Source organism: Alexandromys fortis, unplaced genomic scaffold (genome assembly GCF_014885135.2).
Source record: "Alexandromys fortis isolate MF-2015 unplaced genomic scaffold, M_Fortis_MF-2015_v1.1 scaffold_232, whole genome shotgun sequence".
Classification (NCBI taxonomy): Eukaryota; Metazoa; Chordata; class Mammalia; order Rodentia; family Cricetidae; genus Alexandromys; species Alexandromys fortis.
Window position 1 is genome coordinate 1,575,542 of NW_026068110.1, and position 19,753 is coordinate 1,595,294.

Sequence of the window (19,753 nt, forward strand, 5' to 3'; positions counted from 1 at the left end):
ATTCAGATAAAAAAAAAAAAGACCTCTAAATGGGTTACAATGTTGGATAAATGTGAATAGGCTTGGGAGAGAGAAGAAAAAGAATATAGAAAGTTATAAAAAGAAGTAAATGACTTTTAAAAAAGTAAAACAAAGTCTTTGAAGAGACAGAGTAAACTTGTAGAACAAGTAATATAGTAAGAAAAATAAGGCACATAAAGATGGAATATAAACAGAGAGTCTAGTTTATGTATATTGTGTTTTCTTTGAATTTTTTGACTGTGAAAAAGCTAAGTACAGAGAGACATTTCATTGTATGGGCTGCTAAGCTAAACCAACATATATATTTTAAAGATATCTTGTCTTCAAAATTTGGGTTTAAGGGTTTGTTACTTTGGAAAAGAGGTTCTTCTTTTGTTTCCATAGAAAATGAGAACATGTGGACTTCTTCCAGATTAATGTGGTTTGATGGACCAAGAACCACCCCCCAGAAGGTCACTGTGAACACCCCCAAAAATTACTTCACCCAACAAAAATCAGGAAGGAGTTTGGAGAGAACTATGCCCAAATTCCCAAATATTGTTCATAAATGTTTCTTACATTTAAAAGAGGATATGCTAAAGAGATGAATACTTTGCATTGGTATGGATATTGGTTTATTGTTACAAATTTAAAGTCAATTTTGTTGTGTGTATATTTCTGCTCTTCATTAAGGTATTGTGTTTGTGAAATTCATTTTAAAATGTAATGCATAATTAAGAAATATAGGTCAGTAGATAATCATCTGTAATAGTCAAGCTGGTTGTCATGTTAGTTAGGTTTTCTAGATATATAGAGATATATTTCAGTTAGATAGGTATTCTTCAAATCTTTCAGAGACCTTCAGAATATGGCATTTAAAATGTTTTAAGAACTTAGACTTTTCATGACAGTGAGACACATCTGCTCCTGGCAGCACCAATAACTTCAAAACGAAGATGGGTACTGAAGAGGCTCCTTATAGAGTTTGCTAGCCATTTGGGCAAGAGACTGCTCTTACCTAGACTGCTTGATGTTATGCTGTATAAACTGGACACGCAGGACCCACAGAAAAATGACTGCAGAACTTGCCTTAAGGTGAGACGGTCCTTTGGGGTTCCTGCTTTATGAAAGAGACTGTCAGACATTCTACAAGACACAGAAGAAAGTGACTGACAAACTGCCAATAAAGGTAAAATTGTCTTTGAAATTTACTGCTTCATGGAAAAGTTTACCAGATACTATGGACCTGTAGGCTGAAGATGATACAGAAGAACTTTGGGGTACTATCCAAGCAGCGAGATGTCTCTGTCAATTCTAGAGTTTTGGAAGTTACTTACAATGTTCTTCCTGTTAACTTAGGTAATATTATATCCTTCTGCAGTCTTTGATGGAGTTGAAGAATAGATAGTTATAGTTTTCCTTAGGTATGATAAAAGATAAAGTAGATATAAATGTTGTAACTGTAATTCTTGCTTAATATCTGTCTTGTTATATGTAATTTTACTATGTTAAAGTTAAAACCTTCCTTTTTATTTAAACAGAAAAGGGGAAATGGTGTAGGAAGTCCTTCTGTCTATGTGTTGCTTTTATTGGTTAGTGAATAAATCTGTTTCAGCCAGTGACTTAGCAGAATAGAGCAAGGCAGAAGTTCCAAGCAGATAGAGGAGAGAGAAGGCAGAGTTAGGGTGATACCATATAGCCCTCACCAGAGACAGACATGCCAGAACTTTGCTGGTAGGCCACGAGCCTTGTGGTAAAATATAAAATAATAGAAGTGGGTTAGTTTTGGATATAAGAGCTAACTAGAAATATGCATAAGCTATTGGCCAAACAATATTGCAAATAATATGGTTTCTGTGTGATTATTTCAAGTCAGGGTGGTCTGGAAATGAACAAGCAGTCTCCTCTAACATCCAACTTTTGTCTTTGCGACATGGTACCATCTATAAATCTCATACTCATAGTTAGAATAATTTCACAACAGTGGCATGTACTATAAGTTCCAGTGCTGCAGAGGTGGACATGAACACGTCTTTGGAGTCTGCCAGGCAGCCAACCTAACCTATCTGGCAAATTCCAAGAAAGAGAGGAAAGACAGACTACCTGAATGACAGCCATACATGTGCATCCTCGCACATAAATTCACACCAGTTTGCACACACATGACACACAGAGACACACACAACTCATAACACTTTAAGTTTATGAGTAGACAATATTTGTAACTATCCCAGAAAAACATCAAAATTCTAGATATAGTTTCTACTGAATATATGAATATGGTCATTTCTTCAATGTCACAAAGTAACCATTGTAAGTTAGGCACTAAATTCACTGCTGGTCTTCTCTGTGGGCACCTGAGTCACCTCCAAAAAGCCCCATCTCCACAGTCCATCACAATAAGCATCAGGTGTTGGGAGGCCTATTTTATTCACAGCCACATGGATGCTCCTTAGCTTCCTATGGGGCCACAACTTTGATCTTGTTTGAAACGTATGGACATAGCCACCCATTGAACTTTCTAACCCAGCAAAACTAGCGTAACTGTGTGGCTATGAGGGGACTTTGGCTTCCCACTTTAGCCCAGAACTGCATGAAGATCAGAGAACACAGTGTTAGCTCAGGAGAGCCAGAAGGCAAGCTCTGCTTACTGAATGTATTTGACTTTGGCTCCAATGCAAAGGCCAAAATCATAAGTTAGACCATTGTAAGATGACTGTGCCAGTTTCTCATGGTGGTGACAAAGGCAGCTGATGGTAGGGTTCATTTTCACTCACAGTTCAAGGGCACAGTTCATCACAGTGGGAAGTCACGGGAGCAGGAGGGTGAGCCGTCTGGTCACATCACATCCGCAGTCAGGAAGCAGAGAGAGATGGATGCTGGTGCTGAGCTCACTTTCTTCTCTTTATTCAGTCCAGGACTCTAGACCATGGGATGGTGCTGCCCACATCCAGGGTGGGTCTTCCTGCCTCCGTTAACCCAATCTAGAAACTTCCTCATAGACAAGCCCCGAGATCTGCCTCCCTGGTGAGTCTCAAACCTGCAGAGCTGACAACAATGATTATCATGGTTATCACTGATTATCTATCTGTGTTACTGATGTTCCTCTTAGGGAAGGAGACCTCAGTGCTCAAGGTCATGGGCCACTGTTCTGCATCCTCCTCCTCATCTTCTTTTGGTATCTCTAGGCCCTGAACCTTTCTTGCTGTGAGTAACTGGAATTAGTTATTTTCAGAGTTCAGTTGAAGGGACCCGCATAAAAGAGATGCCAGTTTCATACTGTGAGTTCATTACTCTAAAAGTCCAGGGAAGGCTCTGAGTGAGGCTCAATAATATGTCTCTCAAAAGCAGTGATCAGCTTGGGGGCCCTGATCTATAAGGGACACAAGGAAGGATGGTGGTGTCATCACTGGCTGTTATCCACCCCAGTTTTTAAGGCTGTGAGTTCATCTGAACCTGGCTCAGCTTGGATCAGTAAACAATGTGAGTGTGTGCATGCTTGCTCAGGTGAGTGCTGGTGCACACATGTGTGGATGTCAGAGGTTGATTAGCTAAGATCTTCTTCAGTTGCTTTCCACTGAACCTGGAGCCTGCCAATTCAGTTAAGCTGGCCAGTGAGCCTCCTGCAAGCCTCTGCCTCCAGCTCCCCAGCCCTGGGACTGCAAGGGAGCTGCACATCTGTTTTGTTTATTTAGATTTATTTTATTCTCTCTCTCTCTCTCTCTCTCTCTCTCTCTCTCTCTCTCTCTCTCTTTTCCCCCCTCTCTCTCTCTGTCCACTGAGGCCAGAATATGATACTGAATCCTCTTGAGCTGGAGTTACAGGGAGTCATGAACCATCTGACATGGAACTGGTAACTGAACTTAGGTTCTATGGAAAAGCCCCAAACACTCTTAACCGCTGCCATCTCTGCAGCCCCACACCTGGCTTCTTATGTGTTTTATACGGGGAGGGGATATTGACATCAAGTCCTTGTGCTTGCAAGGACAGCCAACATTTTATGAACTGTGCTATCTAAGTGACGTCATCTTGACACTAGCTAGAATCATTTTGGAAGACAGAATTGAGAAAATGCTCCCACCACATTGGCCTGCAATCAAATCTCTGGGGTATTTTTTCTTTTTGATTTTTTTGATTGATGATTGATGTGGGAGTGCCCAGCTCATGGTGGGCAGTGCCACTCTTGGGCTGGTAGTCCTGGGTGCTGTAAGGAAGCTGGCTTAGCAAGTCATGGAAAGCAAGCCGGTAAGAGGTCTTCCTTCCCAGCCTCTGCTTCAGCTTTTGCCTCCAGGTTCCTGCCCTGAGTTCCTACCCTGGCTTCCCTTAGTGATGGACTGACAAGCCAGAAAGTGAAATAAATCCTTTCTTCCCCAAGTTACTTTTGGTCACGGTCTTTACAGGGCGACAGAAACCCTAACTAGACACAGGCTAACCAATCCCCGGAGTCTCGTAAATGCTTACTGAATGAATGAATGGGCCAGAAGCCAGATCACCATTGAGGGCCGGGAAAAAGCCCTCTAGTGTTCCCCTGTTTCTATCTCAGCCCCTAACAAGTGCACCGGCTTCCCTGACTGAAGGGAACATACTGTCCCGAGGGTCATGGGCCATGGCTCCCTACGAGAGATCCAGTGGAAGCATAGGAGAGCCATGGAACAAGCCTTTAGGGCAACTTATCTCTTGGCAAGATTAAGCAGGTTCTCCGCTGAGAAGCCCGTATTGCAGGCCTGCAGGGAGGACCGGGCCCTCAGTGTTTGCACCTTTTTACTGGGCATCTGTCCCTGGGATCAGGAGAGCCGGGAGGCTGGATTAGATGGGTCAGCGCCCTGATTGACAGTGACACTTCCTCCGGAGAGCCCCCGCCTGCCCCCGACCTCTCCCGCTGTTCCTCTCCTGCCTAACCTGGCCCCATCCTGTTCCAGAGAGCCACCCTGCCTTCTAATCTCTTTACCAGGAAATGACTTTCCTGGGTGTGAAATCCCTTTCCTAGGGGGAGCACGGCAGATCTGTCCTCCCTTGCCTCCAGGCTGACCACGGGCCATCTTCTGGAGACATCTGGCATGGTGGTGGAGCAGCCAGGGCTAGGAAGGAGCAAGTGTGAGGCTCTTTTCCCTCAAATGTGGCCATGACCCTGACCTCCTATGTGGACTCCCCCTAAACTGCCCCTTCTGTCTCCCTTCAAGGGACTTTTTGAAAATGCTAGATCTCTATCATTGGTGGCAGTTAGTGACAGTCTCCTGTAGGAACAAGTGGCAGGAAGAGGGAGGATTTTAGTTTGTTAATATATGTGAAATTTGTAGATTGCTCCTTGAGACAAATAAACACTTTGTTGTATTAATATTAAGCTTTCTGCTGAGAAATGCTTAGCCTGTTTTACTGTAAATTCATTATAAGCTGTATTGTTTTGCTCCAAAGAGAGCTGGTAAAGTTTTTGCTGTCTGTGCAGGCACAAAAAGCCAGGTGTAGGGACTTGAGTTCAGAGCACCAGTACCCATGTCAAAATACACAGGGTGTGGCAGTTAGCCCTTGTAGGCCCACGCACTGAGGAGGCAGATCCCAGAAGCTTCAGGGCCAGCCAACTACCAAGCTCTGCCTTCAGTGAGATATACTGTCTCAAAAATCATGGGGGAACACACTCCCTGAGGAATGATAATTGAGGTTATCCTCAGACTTCCACACCTATATGCATATATACACCTACACATATGAGAACACCTACACACACATGTGCACACACACAAACACACCTATACATATAAGAGCACGTCCATAACACATACCCACGTACACACACCCACAAACACACCTACACATATGAGAGTACCTACACACACACACACACACACACACACACACACACACACACACGATAAACGTAAAGACTCACACCACTGGATGCTAGTGAATGACGACTCCCTATACTCCTTGGCTTGTAGGCACATCACTTCCATCTCTGCCCTTGTCGTCACCCAACGTTCTTCACAAGTGGCTGAGCATCTTCTTCTAAAGACACAGGTGCACTGGACTAGGACCCGGTTTCCAGAGGATCTGCTCATCTTTGCTTGATGACAGCTGCAAAGATCAGCTATCTACATGAGGTCTCATTCTCACGTCCCCAGGGTTAGGGCTCGGGCACCACTTTATGTGCGTGTAAATGTTAGTGTAAGGAATTCACCGACCTCAAATGACTGAGCAATCTGTCCAACTCAAATCTTCATTGTTTTAAGCTGTCCATTTTGTGGGGATTGGTTACAGCACAGAAAGGGTCTAACAACCAGACAGATGAGCAGTGTGGACTGGCATGGAAGCCCCACGTGGAATGTGGCAGGGAGCTCCTGGACCACAAAGGTGACAGGGTGTTTCTGGAAGCAGGGGCTGGATTTGGGAGGACTGGGCCCCTGCTCCTCTCCTAGACCTGGAAGTGGGCTCGGATGTGTCTGACAGAGGCCCTCAGAATGGTTATCCTGTGGGAAGCATGCGTTTTTGATGTGTGCCTGACCTCATGGCTAGAGATCAGCCATCAAAGGTGGACAAGCCACAACCTGAGGATCTTGCTGACAGAGTCAGGGTCCTAGCATCAGCAACATCTTTTACAGGGATGTAACCAGGCTCTCTGGACAGACAGACAGAAAACAGGCCCCAGAGCAAGACCTCCCCTCCCCCTCTCAAGGACTCCTCTCGCTGCAGGCCTGTCTCATTGTCACCCTGCCTGGTCCAACTGCCTGGAGTGTTCTCCAGTCTAGGCATCTGGAGAAGCTGCTGTGTGGAGCTTTACAGGCTGTGTACTTCCTGGCTTCAAGGCAGGAACTTACAATCCCCATCTCCTTTAACCTTCATAGTAACCTTGCTAGGAGGGCACAGGGCACCTCACTTGCAGACGTGGAACCTGAGGCTGACTAGATTAGACCAATAGTAAAAAGGTGCAATCAAAGCCAAGTTTGGAGCTAGGCGTTGACCTTGGAGCTCTTGGACCCACAGGATGGGTCTACGACTGCTGTTCTTTACAGAGAGAATGCCTCTCTGCTGCCTCTTCTGCATCTTCTCTGCCTTGGCCTGTGTGTGTATGTGCATGTGAGTATGTGTGTGCGTGTGTGTGCACGTGTGCATGAGTGCATGTGTTTGTGCATGTGTGAGTGCATGTATGTGTGCATGTGTGTGAGTGTAAATAAATATGTGAAAACACAAAAATAAATAATATGTGAAAGCAAACATAAATGAATGAAAGTGAATGTAAATGAAAGTGAGTGTGCGTGCATGCATGCATGTGTGTGTGCGCACATGCATATGTGAGTGTGTGTATGCATATGTGAGTGTGTGTGTATGCATATGTGAGTGTGTGTGTGCGTGTGTGTAGGGCGTAGGTTGAACTCAATTGTTCTCCACCAAATTTGATTGAGATAGGGTCTTACTGATTGACTACTGATTTGGGCGCTGTGTGAGCTCCCTGAGACCCAGCTTTGCCTTCCCACACTGCGATCACAGCTAAATACACTGTTGTGTTCCGGTTTGGCTGCTGGGGATCCATACTCAAGCCTTCATGCATACACAGGAAGCAGTGTTTACTGGCTCAGCCATCCCCTCCCACACTTTCTTTTTAGTTTTCTAGAATACCAGGTACCATTCTGTGGCCCTCCAAGCCAGCCTGTGTCCCCAAAACCACTCTAACTGAGATTTCATGGACTAGACGTAAATAGGGGTAGGAAGGCAAGAAGGATTTGGAGTTTGCATTTTGTTCTTCTGCCATCTTGGGCTCAGAAAGGAACTCTGGTGTGTCTATCCTCTAACTACCCTGAGCAGAGTGGATCAATGACGCTCATTTGTTCATGACTCTCCAACCGGCAGGTGTCGTCAGACTTAGCATCCAGGCAGGGAGAGGCTGCAGTAAACAGAGGGTCCTCAGTGGTGTCTTCTTGCCTGGCTCCAGGCAGAGGCTGGGGACCTCTGTGTGGCCACTGAACAGGTCAGTTTAGTCTCTCCTGGAGAGCTGGCTACCCTGGAGAAGCACTGGCCTGATGGCAAGTGCTCTCACCCTCCACTTGCCTCACCTTGGTCAAGATCCACTAACCAACAAGTTCCCATGACCTGAGCATGGATCATAGTGGGAGGGGCACACAGTGTCATCAATGGGGGCATCTATGATACAATCTGCAGCTCCCAGCTTGACACATTAAGAGGCAAGGGGTTGTAACTTGGTGGCTGTGCTACCTGCGCATCTCTGCTTCAGCCTCAAATCAGCATTTATGGAGGAAGACATCACTCTTGGGTGTGATGATGCTTTGTTCTACTGGGTCAGAGACATGTAGCCTTTGCTAAGTCAGAGAAGTAGGGTTCAGAAAAATCACAGAGATTTGCTCAGAGAGGTGATTCAGTGAATAAAGTACTCACAGAAGTGTGAAGGCCTCTGCTCCATCCCAGAAGACTTGTTAACAAAAAGAGAAATGGAGAGAGAGAGAGAGAGAGAGAGAGAGAGAGAAGGCCAGACATCTAGGCAGGCTCTTGTTACCTCAGTGTTGGGAGAGTGGGGACCAGCTGATCCCAGGGGCTCACCAGCCAGCTGTTCTAGCAGATCAGCAAGCTCCAGGCAAGTGAGAGACACTGTCTAAAAACAGCCAAGTAGAGTCTGGCAAGATGGGTCAGCTTGTGAAGGTGCTTGCTGCCAAGCCTGACTACCTGAGTTCGATCCCCAGAACCCCAAAAGTAGACAAAGTTGCACTCCGACCTACACACACACATATGCATACATACATTCATGCACATAAAATAAATACATAAAAGCAGGGGAAAGGACCCATAACCAGAGAAATGATACCTGAGATTGACCTCTGGCTCTACATGTACATACAACCACACAAGCGTGAACACACCCACACAAAAACACGGGATAGAAGCAGGATCCAGCCAGATGGCATCCAGCATGTATTGACTTTACTCACGTGACCACATCCTTCCCTGGGAACTAAATCCTTCCTTGCAAGCCTGGCTCAACACAGCTTGAGGTCATTCTGCGGAAGTCGTCTCAGGAAGGCCAAGGACCAAGGTGAGGCTTTCTGGTAGTGCTGGAGTCTGGACAGATGCCAGGCATCTGCATGGGGATCCCATGTTGCTTCCTCACTTGGAGCCACGCCTGTGGGTGGAGCACAGCCATGGCTGACCCGTACTTCCACCGTCAGATGGTCTCATGGGAAATGGTGAATACTTCAGACCACAAGGGCTCCTGGGGGGTCAACCTGAAGTCAAAGAGAAGGCAAGCAAAGCAGGGGTTCCCCAGGTTCAATGGCCAAAGCCAGTTACTGTGTCTTTGCTGGATGTAAACTCAGCGTGTGATTCACCACCACAGGGCCAAGCCAGGCTGTGCAATCACAGGCCCAGAAAGTCCCTGCGCAGACCAAAGGCCTCTTTCTACAGTAGACGTGGGCTCGTGCCTCACCCAGGTTCCCACGTGGGATGTATTGTTCCTCTGGGCAGTGACACAGCACCCATTCACACAGTGGCTGCCAACAAGGGAGGAGTCTGTGTTTATGTCTGTCGTAAATAAAGGGTACTCAGCCACCAGAGGAAAAAACGCTGCTCTCTACCCTGGCGAAACTGCATAGGAACATTGGGTTCTAGACTGTCTTCCTTTCTGGAAGCCCCCACACCTAGTGCTTCCAGTCACCTGAATTATGATTCATCCCCTAAGCATAGGGCCTGATCTCACCGGAATATCCACTTGGAAGGAAGAGGCATGTGACTGGCCCTGTACCATTGGAAGGGAGGAAGTATGGGGTTTCCATGCTAGCCACAGAACCCAGAGCTAGGGCACACTGGGGTTTTCTGTTGACCACAGGGCCAGGTTTGGGTCCCCAATGCTTCCAGTTTGCATCACCTGGAACTTCCGGGACCCCACTGCTTCCTCAGACTGCACTTGCCACTCCTCTAGGAAGCTTGCCTGTCATGATGAGTTTGACTACCATGACTCTCTGTTGTCCTGCAACACAGCCTCCGTATCTGGTACCCTGCCTCAGTGTCTCCAACGCTGAGAGAGTAGATGACACTCCCTGCATCTCTCAGCTCGCCCAGCCTCTTTTCTCCTGTCTCACCCTTTCCTGCCCACTGTAGAGGGGTACGGCCATGGCAGCCCCGCCCACTGTAGAGGGTTATAGCCATGGCAGCCCCACCCACTGTAGAGGGTTACGGCCACGGCAGCCCCTGTGTACATGGCTCGCCTCACCCACAGCTGTGTGACTAGGGAAAGGAAGTCTAATTTGTGGTCCACCCCACTGCCACCACAAGCAGAACCACTGGCTCTTCTTGTTTAGTGTTCTACTAGTTTATATTAGTTACAGACGAGACCAGTTTCACTAAGACATTCCCATTCATGTATGTGATACATTTGATTGTATTGACCCCAGTTACCATCTCCTGTCTCCCTTCCCTCACTGGTTTCTCTGTTCCTCCTAGAGTCCCCCTTCAGTTTCCGTGTGTGTGTGTGTGTGTGTGTGTGTGTGTGTGTGTGTGTGTGTTGCATATCCCAATGAATTTAATTAGGCTTGTTTATAGGAGCATGGATGGAGGGATTATTCGCAAGGACATGGGCAATTTACCAGGGGCTACACCACTGAAGACAATGTCTCTTCCCTCCTCTGGCAACCACTAATTTGCCTATCAGTTTTCAGGGAAATCCAGCACTTGAGCCACTCCCCTCTCCAGGATGGAACAGCATCAGGGCCAGCCTCTCGTGGGTCTTGTGCTGCAGTGAATTCAGAAGTGCAATGGTCACATCATGCCTGAAGGCAGTTCCATACCACACCTCCTTAACACCCCCGCCCCCGCCTCTTCTGTTCTTTCTGCTTTCTTTTCTGTGGTGTCCACTGAGCCTGGGAGGTTGTAACACACACGTCCTAGTTACAGCCAAGACTGCCGAGTTACTCAACACGCATCCAGCCACACCCTCTGCTTAAAACAGAGATTTTGATCTCCGCCTTTCAAAGCATTGCTGTGGTGGTTTGAATGAAAATGACCCCCATAGGCTCTGAATTTGGATGCTTGGTCCCCAGTTGGCGGAACTGTTTGGAAAGGATTAGGAAGGGTGGGCTTACTGGAGGAGCGGGAGCTTGTTCCTGGGGTGGGCTTTGAGGTTTCAGAAACCCAAGACGTAGTTCTCGATCAGCTCTCTCTGCCTCTCTCCATTTCTCTCGGTCTCGTGCTTGTGGCTCATGATGGACATTTTCAGCTACTGCTTCGGCACCGTGCCCGAGTGCCTGCTGCTGCGCTCCCACTATGGCTGTTGTGGACCTTTTGGAACTAAGTGAACTCTTTTTTCCATAATCTGCTTTGGTCATGGTCAAACATGACCAAATACATGGCCAAACATGGCCATAACAATAGAAAAGTAACTCTGACAGTTGCCCTCCCAATGGTTGAGCTATGCATTGTTTGTTTGGTGAGACAGGATCATGCTATATAATCCTGTATGGGCTGGAACTCACTCTGTAGACCAGGCTGGCCTCAAACTTGTAGCGATCCACCTGCTTCTGCCTTCCAGGCACTTGGGTTAAAGGTGTGTGCCTCCTTGTACACCTGTTGTTTGTTTTAATTCAGTCTCCTCTAATCCTGGATTATTGGTGCCTGCTTACCATGAGGCTCTGTGAGATGCCAGAGACCCACTGACAACACTGCAAATGCAGATCCTGCCCTTCTGGAAAGCGCTGTTCTGTACAGAGAACACAGCCAACCAATAAATCAACAGTTCATTCATAACTGCCCTCTGGAAAGGGCCTGGAAGAATGAGTAGATGCAGGTGGAAACACTGGTTGGGCGGAATGGCTCGACGCTGAGTGGCGTGTGGAGGCTGTTCCAAACAAAGCCGGAGGTGGGGGGCGTGAAATTCAGTCTTGCAAGGAGGGAAGGAAAGAAAGTGCTCGGGAGGTGAAATCGCAGTGCAAAAGTCCTGAGGTCATTGAGGGAAGAGGGGCAAGACACGAGGTTAGGGAGAGAGGCCTGCTCACCCATGCCATGGGGAATGGATGCTTTATTAGAAGTGAGCTGGGAAGTCTCTTAAGGTTCTGAGTGGGAAACAGCCAGTCATGAGACTCACTGTTTGGGAAATCAGGAGGTCAGAGAGAGGATATGACTGACAGGAAGGAGCCTGATACAATGCTCTGTATGGGCAGCCAGCCAGGACACAGAGTACCTACAATCCTCTTCAATCCTTCTGTCCACCAGATAGCAGCCAAAGGCGGGCACAAGGACAGGGCTAGCCGCACTGCAAGGGAGGCAAACAGGGGCTGTCCCTAGATTCCCTCCAAAGGTCTTACAGGTGTAGTTTCACGACCTCCAAAGGTCCTGCAGGAGATGGCATGGTTGTATAGCCCCATTTGTGAGATGTGATACTGAGCACAGAGAAGTTAGGTAACTTATGCACAACCACACAGTCCTGGCATGGCTTCTTGGCCATCCTCAGTACTGTGTGTTGCAGGGAAGGGGGTGCCTGTCTTCTCTTGCCCCCAAACAGGATGCGATTGTCCACAGAGCAGACATTTTCCTGGTGCTTCCTTACAGTCTTACTCCTAAGCATTTTAAAAATACAGTCAGCAAGGGTGTCTATGGCTGTGTGCAGTCCAGGATGGCTGAAATGCAGCCCAACATAAATTGTATTTTTACTTCAAGCATTATGACTTTTTTGGAACTTGTTTTCTAACTTTGCATGTATGTGTTCTTGTGGACGTGACCACACGTGTGTGTGCAGGTATGTGGAGGCTAGAGGCTGACATTGGGTGTCTTTTCTCAAATGCCTGCATCATATTTTTTGAGACAATATCTCTCCCTGAAGTTGACTGGGCTGGGCTGGTAGACAAGCAAACCCACCTCTGCCTCCCCAGTGCCAGGAGTACAGGTGTGTGCCACTGGCTCTGTAGCCTGGAGTTTAGGGGCTCCTTATGCTGTAAAAGAGAGAGGCTATATTCAGTTATCTACAGCGTTGCTACCAGTTTAATTCTGGCATTCCCCCCCCCCTTTCCATGGCCTTCAGTTTTTCGAGGACTTGTAAAAATGAGGTCATTGTGGTGTGGTGTCATCTGCAGTAAGAGCTCCAGTACTGAAGTGAGCCTGAGCCATGGCGAGGTGCTAATGGCATGGTCCTACCCATGTGCAGGTACAGCACAGGAACTCAGGAATGCTGTATCCAAGGCTGACAGGCCACAAAGCCCAGACACTTAAGTTCATATTCTCTCTGATGTGGAGCTTCCATGACATGGAGCTAGCAAATGGGGAGGGGCATGGAAGAACAAGCATCACAGTGGGCATAAGTCAGAAAGCCTTCCTAGAGGACATGAGTTTATAGCGGGAGGCAGCCTCCAGTTGTGAGGTGTTCTAGATCCTCGGCTTTTCCCCTGCCCTGCCCCAGATGTAGCCCATCTCCATCCCTGAGGTCTGTCCAACCAGAACATTCTTTCCATCTGTTCAGACATCTGTCTGACATCCTGGCAAGAATGTTTGGATGGCTGACCTGTCCATGAGCAATACAGATCATTTCCTGACCTAGAGTGTCTCTGAGGACGCCAATAGTATTTCCCCTGACAAGTGCGTACCAGGAAATCCCAGGGAGGCAGGTTAGGAAGTTGGAGCTGGCTGGACCAGAGCTATTGGGATCACCGTGCAGTAATCTAGGAGCACAGGCAGTTGGAAAAAATCCTCTGGCTGAGATAGCTGTTCCTCAGTCATCTCTCTCCCCAGAATGCATCATGGGGATGGGATTATAAACTGGCTGCTCCTGGGGTTGGAATCCATGGTGGCGCCAGCAGCCTGGGTTCCCTGGGCCTCCATAGAGAGAGCAGAACCAGTCCCATTTAGACAGGCTGATAGTGACCCGTCCCTAGCTGAGCCCCTGAAACTTTCCCACGATGGTCATCACCTGCACGTCTTAGTCTGTTGTCCCTTCCCTGGGTCACCCAGATATTCTGAGAACTACCTGCAACAGTGTGTACTGCCCAGGACCGGCGCCACTTGTCTCCTGTCACTTGTGTGTTCTTTCCCTCTCCGTGCCTCAGTTTCCCACTGTGACTGGATAGGGCAGTTTCTGGGAGTTTTGCCCACTCTTAATCATCTCCGTTTTATGGCATGAGTTAGGGTGCATAACGGCTACTCATAGGACCTACCGAGAAGGGGATCAACAGAGAAACTGGGAGGACTCAACTGGAGCACAAGTGGGGTTTCCCAAATATTGTGGCACCACCCAAGACTTGGGCAGGAAAGGCCAGCTGATGCCAGCAGTGAGTAGTCAAATCTGAGACACACAAAGGCCAGGCATCTGCAGCCCTGGGTGGTCTGGTTCCACAGCCCTGGGGAAGCTCCCACAGTGGTGAGCCTTCCAAGGTGTTCTGCAGGTCCTTCTTCTTTTTTAAAAAGTAAAGTTTATTTATTGCTACTGTGTGTGCATGCACACGTGATGTGTATGTTTGTGGCTCAGGGATGTCAGAGGACAACTTTACAGGGTTCAATCTTGCACCTTCATGTGGGTCTTGGAAATTGAATTATGGTTCTAGGGTTTGTGCAGCAAGTTCTTTTGCCCACTGAGCCATCTCACTTGCCCCATGCTGCACATCTTTCCTGCGGCCAGGCCACACCTACAGGTGCGGTGCTCAGTGCAGATGGCCATTTGTCTGAAGGAGCCCACTGTCGCTACTGGGGGGTTTCTGTTTGCAGCAGGCCCTGGAGTATATTTGTGGAGCTGAGTCATGCCTTCCTTCCATGACTGATGTACTTTATCAGCCCCATCCCTAGGGAAGACCCACCAGGTCTCCCCAGACCATTCTCTTTATAGCCAACCAAAGAGAAGACAGAAGCCAAAAAATCCACCCTCGAGCTGGACAAACATGTCTTCATCTAGGGCTGTGTCCGCATGGACAAGATCCGGAAGCCATTTGCATGAAGGATTTCCCAGAAACTAACTCCCAGGGGGCCCTCAGAGCCACTGGGTTAGCAGCATATAGCCAAGTTCTTAGTAAGCACTGGCTCGGGCCTTCGCTGAGGCTGGGAGATGGCTCAGATGGTAAAGTGCTTGCCGAGCAAGTGTGAGGACCTGAGTTCAAACCCAGAACCCATGTGAAAAAGCAAGGTATGGTACCTGTGTTTATAATCCTACCACAAAAGAAGGGAGACAAAGAGCTCCTTGTGGGTTATTAGCCAGCCAGTACTTTTGGCCTAGACTCACAAGCGAGCGCGCACACACACATACACCCCCCACACACACCAGTTTATCAAATTCAACCACAGCTCTACACAAGGTGGCGAATGTGGGATATCATGGCCCACACAGTACAAACTGGAGAAACAGGGGAGCTGTCTTCTTACAGGCAGGAGCCCAAATAAAGCAGCTCAACCTCCACCCTGGGGCCGATACAATCAGAGTAGGATAAAAGTGTTGCCGCCCTGAGACTTCCTGGAGGCTAAGCAGAGTTACAGACAGAATGGACCTGACATTGTGTCCGGCGTAGAGAAGATTCTAGTAGGCAGGTGACATGGCAGAAACAAACATCACAGTTTTTCCCAGTCCCATTTGGTCAGGGTGTAATATAAACATCCTGGCCGAAAGCACTTCGGGGAGAACGAGCTTCCATGGCTCACAAGGCCAGCATAGCCCGTCGTCTCAGGGAAGTCCAGGCAGAAGCTCCAGCAGCTGGCCACAGACCACCTACAGTCAAGAGCAAAGAGAGTAAACACATCCCTTCTGCTACGTGTTCACCTTCTCCACTCTCACATAGCGCAGGATCCAGCCCAGGAAATGGTGTGCCCACATTCGGGCTGGCTCCACACCACCCACATCCAGGCTGGGTCTTCACAGCAATTAAGGCAATCAAGACAATCCCCTAGAGACATGTCCAGAGGCCAACCTGATTCAGGAAATCCCTCATTCAGCCTTTCTTTGCGGGAGGCTTATGACCACGAGAGTCTAGCGCAGGGTCCTGAAGCACCCAGCAGAAATGAGAGGCAGGCTGTGGCTGGTGTGTTCTTCATAGGTGGTATACCGACCCTTTGGTCTAGGGATGTGGCTCAGTTAATGGAGTGCTTGTCTAACATGTGCTACGCCCTGGATTCCATCTCTAGTGCCATATTAACAGGTGTGGTGGCACATGATTGTAACCCCAACACTGGAGAAGAGGAGGCAGGAGGTTCAGGAGTTCAAGGTCATCCTCAGCTATATATCAAATTCGAGGTCAGCCTGTATTCATAGGGTCCTTTCTCAAAAAATGCATGATAGCTTCCAATGTACACTGCAGCCCTGATGGCTTGCTCAGCTCTCCTATGTGGTAATCCAAAACAGGCCGGGACCACATGTATTGAGCACCGACCATATTGACAGGCCCTGCCATCATTTAGAAAGGCATTTGCTCTACGGCCTGGGGTTTGGAGGCACAGGATGCCTGACACACTGTCCCCTTAAGGGTCAGACAAGACTGCTGTGGTCCCTGCCTCATGAATGACAGGGAGTGATGGGGACCTCAAAGAAATGAGCAAATGACACTCACCCTGCTCTGAGGCTACAAAGCCAAGACTTCGAGTGAGTTTCTATCACAGTCAGAGATGGCACTAAATGCTCTTCAGAGCCCATGACCTTCTCAGGGGCTTCCCAAAGTGAAGACTGGGGACCACAAGCTTGTGCCACCATTGTCACACCACTGCGGGCTTGTGGGCCCTGTTGTTATAGACGGAAGGATATATCCCCATCAAATTCTGTTTTTGTATGTATGTATCCATGCCGTGTGTGTATGTGCATGTGCGTGTGTGTGCATGTGTGTGTGCATGTGTGTGTGTGTAGACCAGAGGTTGACGTCAGGTGTCTTTTCAATCACTCTCCACCTGGTTTTCTCGTTTGTTTTGGTTTTTGAGGCAGAGTCTCTATTTTGCAGCCCTGGCTCACTTGGAACAGCACTGTGTAGACCAGGGTGGCCTCAAACAAAAGAGATCACTTGTCTTTGCCTCCCAGGTGCTAGGATTAAAGGCGTGCTACACTGCTCCCAGTTCCACCCTGTTTTGACATAAGGCCTCTCACTGGCCTGGAGATCACCAAGTAAGCTAGATTGGCCACTACACCCATGGGGACTTGAACTCCCGTCCTTGTGTATAGCAACAGGCACTTTACTGACTGAGCATCGCCCCAGCCCCTGCCCAACCATTATGAAATATAAATCAGCTGTCAAACAGTCTCCCTGCTGGGTTACAAAACATGGGGGTTGTTCCTCTTCCCAGCTGACCCTGACTCACATAGCATCCTCTCCACCCTCTCCCTCATCTGTCCCAGATCCCAGTGACCACAGTCTTATTCTTTATTTCTATAAGTAACAACAATTTTCTTCCAATGGGAAAACTCAGCATTGCTGCTGCTGTAACTAGGTTAGCACCTGGACACGTGGCTGCTGGATGTCATTCTGTTGGTAGTTGGACCACAGGTATCACGAAGTATAAAATGCTGATCTTTTATAATCCAGTAGGGACCTAAAACATTGGGAAAGCTGGGCCAGTGGGATGGCTCTGCAGCTAAAGGTACTTGCAACTAAACCTGATAACCTGAATTTGAGCCCCACAACCCACTCGGTGGAAAGGACAGATTCCTACCAGCTTCTTCTAAACTCCACACTTGTGCAGTGACAGGTGGTATGGGCATATCTACATACATGTGCTCCCCCCCGCACACACAAAATAAAATAAAGCAGCAAAATACTGGCAACGTTTTATACACAAAGATACTTAGCATAGCATAATAAAAATTATTAAAATGGGAATTTCACTAAATAATAAGACAACAACATCAGACCACAATTAAGATAATGCTCACAGAAACTGGGAGACATCTCAGGGTACGGTGCTGACCACACAGCATCAGGACCTGAGTTTGATTCCCAGCACCCATGTTAAAAGATCACTTACTGTCTCTGTTAGGCTGACTAGTTAGGGACCTTCAGGAACCAATGATGGACCCTGCCTCACAAAGCGAGGTAGGTGGATCTAAGGGAAGACTAACAGCAAGGGTGACCTCCGGTCTCCACATGTACATAGGTGCATCCCACTCACATCTGCAAACACATGAATACATACACAAAATAAAATAATAGCAGTAATGAAAATTTTAGACACACAGACAGGACCAAGAGAATCTTCATCTCTCCCCATGGATGTCTCCTCTTGGTGTCTCCTAGGGTTGGTCTTGGGTCAAGGTGCAGCAACTGTCCCAGAAGTCACATGAAGAATGTGATGGTTAATACTATAAACTTGAGAGGATCTAGAATCACCTAGAAAGGAAGCATCTGGGCACATCTATGAGGGGTTGTCTAGATTGGGTTATTTGCAGTGGGCAGACTCACCCTATGGGCATTGCCATCCTGTGGGCTTAGGTCTTGACTCAATAAAAAGGAGAATGTAAACACCAACATCTCTCTCTGCTTCCCGACTGTGGTTGCTGTGTGAGCAGCATCAGCATCCATCTCTGCTTCCTGACTATGGATGCCGTGTGAGCATTAGCATCCATCTTTGTTTCCTGACTGTATGTGAGCATCAGCATCCCTCTCTGCTTCCCGACTGTGGATGCCATGTGAGCATCAGCATCCATCTCTGCTTCCTGACTGTGGATGCCGTGTGAGCAGCTGCCTCAAGTTCCCATTGCCATGCATTTTCCACCAGGATGGACTGTACCTTGTACTGTGAATAAAAATAAAGCCCTCCTTTTTTCCCTTTCTTCCTTTCTCAAGTTGCTTTTGTTGGGGTATTTAATCCCAGTAACTAAGGGAGACACATGCACACCCCAGGGGAAGACAGTGGCTCTCTCTCAGGATCAAGTTCCCCAAGAGTTGTGGCCTGCAAGTAGGAGCATGCCCATTTACAGACTGGTCAAAGGCAAGAGGACAAAGTTCTGCCCAGGCTGACTGGATTGCTGCCCAGGGTGCTTTGAGTTTGGCCTCCCATCTCACATGAGAAATCACCTGAGTAGCACAGAGAAGAAATGGCAGTCCTTCAAAAAGAGCTCACCAGGAACTCTGTGCCACTTCTGCAGCTCCTGAAATCTAAATTTATTTCACAACCCATAGTTTCAACACTTTCCTGAACTGAGCATCCAGGAAATCAGTAGAAAGTGACTATGGCTTAGAGGTGAGTAGAGTGGTATTTTATTTGTGTTTTAATAAATAAGGTGTTTCTGAAGATCAGAGTGCAAAGCTAGCCACACTAGTCAGCCAAACAGGCCAGGCAGTGGTGGCACACACCTTTAAACCCATCGCTCACGCTGGCTAGCCATAGAGGCCGGGTGGTGGTGGTGAACACCTTTAATCCCAGCACTAGAGAGGAATACAAGGTGGGTTGAGACAGGAACTCGCTCTTTTCAGTCTGAAGACTTTCGTAGAGGTAGGAGCTCTCTAGTGGTTGGCTGCTTTGCTGCTTCAGCTTGAACCCCAGTATCTGTCTCTGGGTTTTTCTTAGTAGTGCTACAGATGAGCGTGGCCCATCCTTCTCTCACTGTTCTTCCTGTTTTTCACAAAAAGGAAGCAGACGTGGTAATAGCCGTGTGCTAGCACTGGGGTTCCACAGTCAGATGAAAATTCTAGAAGGGAACCCTTTCTCCAAAGACGTGTGATGGCTGGGGAGATGGCTCAGTGACACAGTAGAGACGATCTGAGTTCTAATCCCCAGAACCCACATACAGAGTCGAACACACAGTGAAGCCTTTAATCCCAGTGTTCCTCCTAGGAGATCCCACCAGGAAGTGGAGACAGGGGAAGGAATCAGTGGA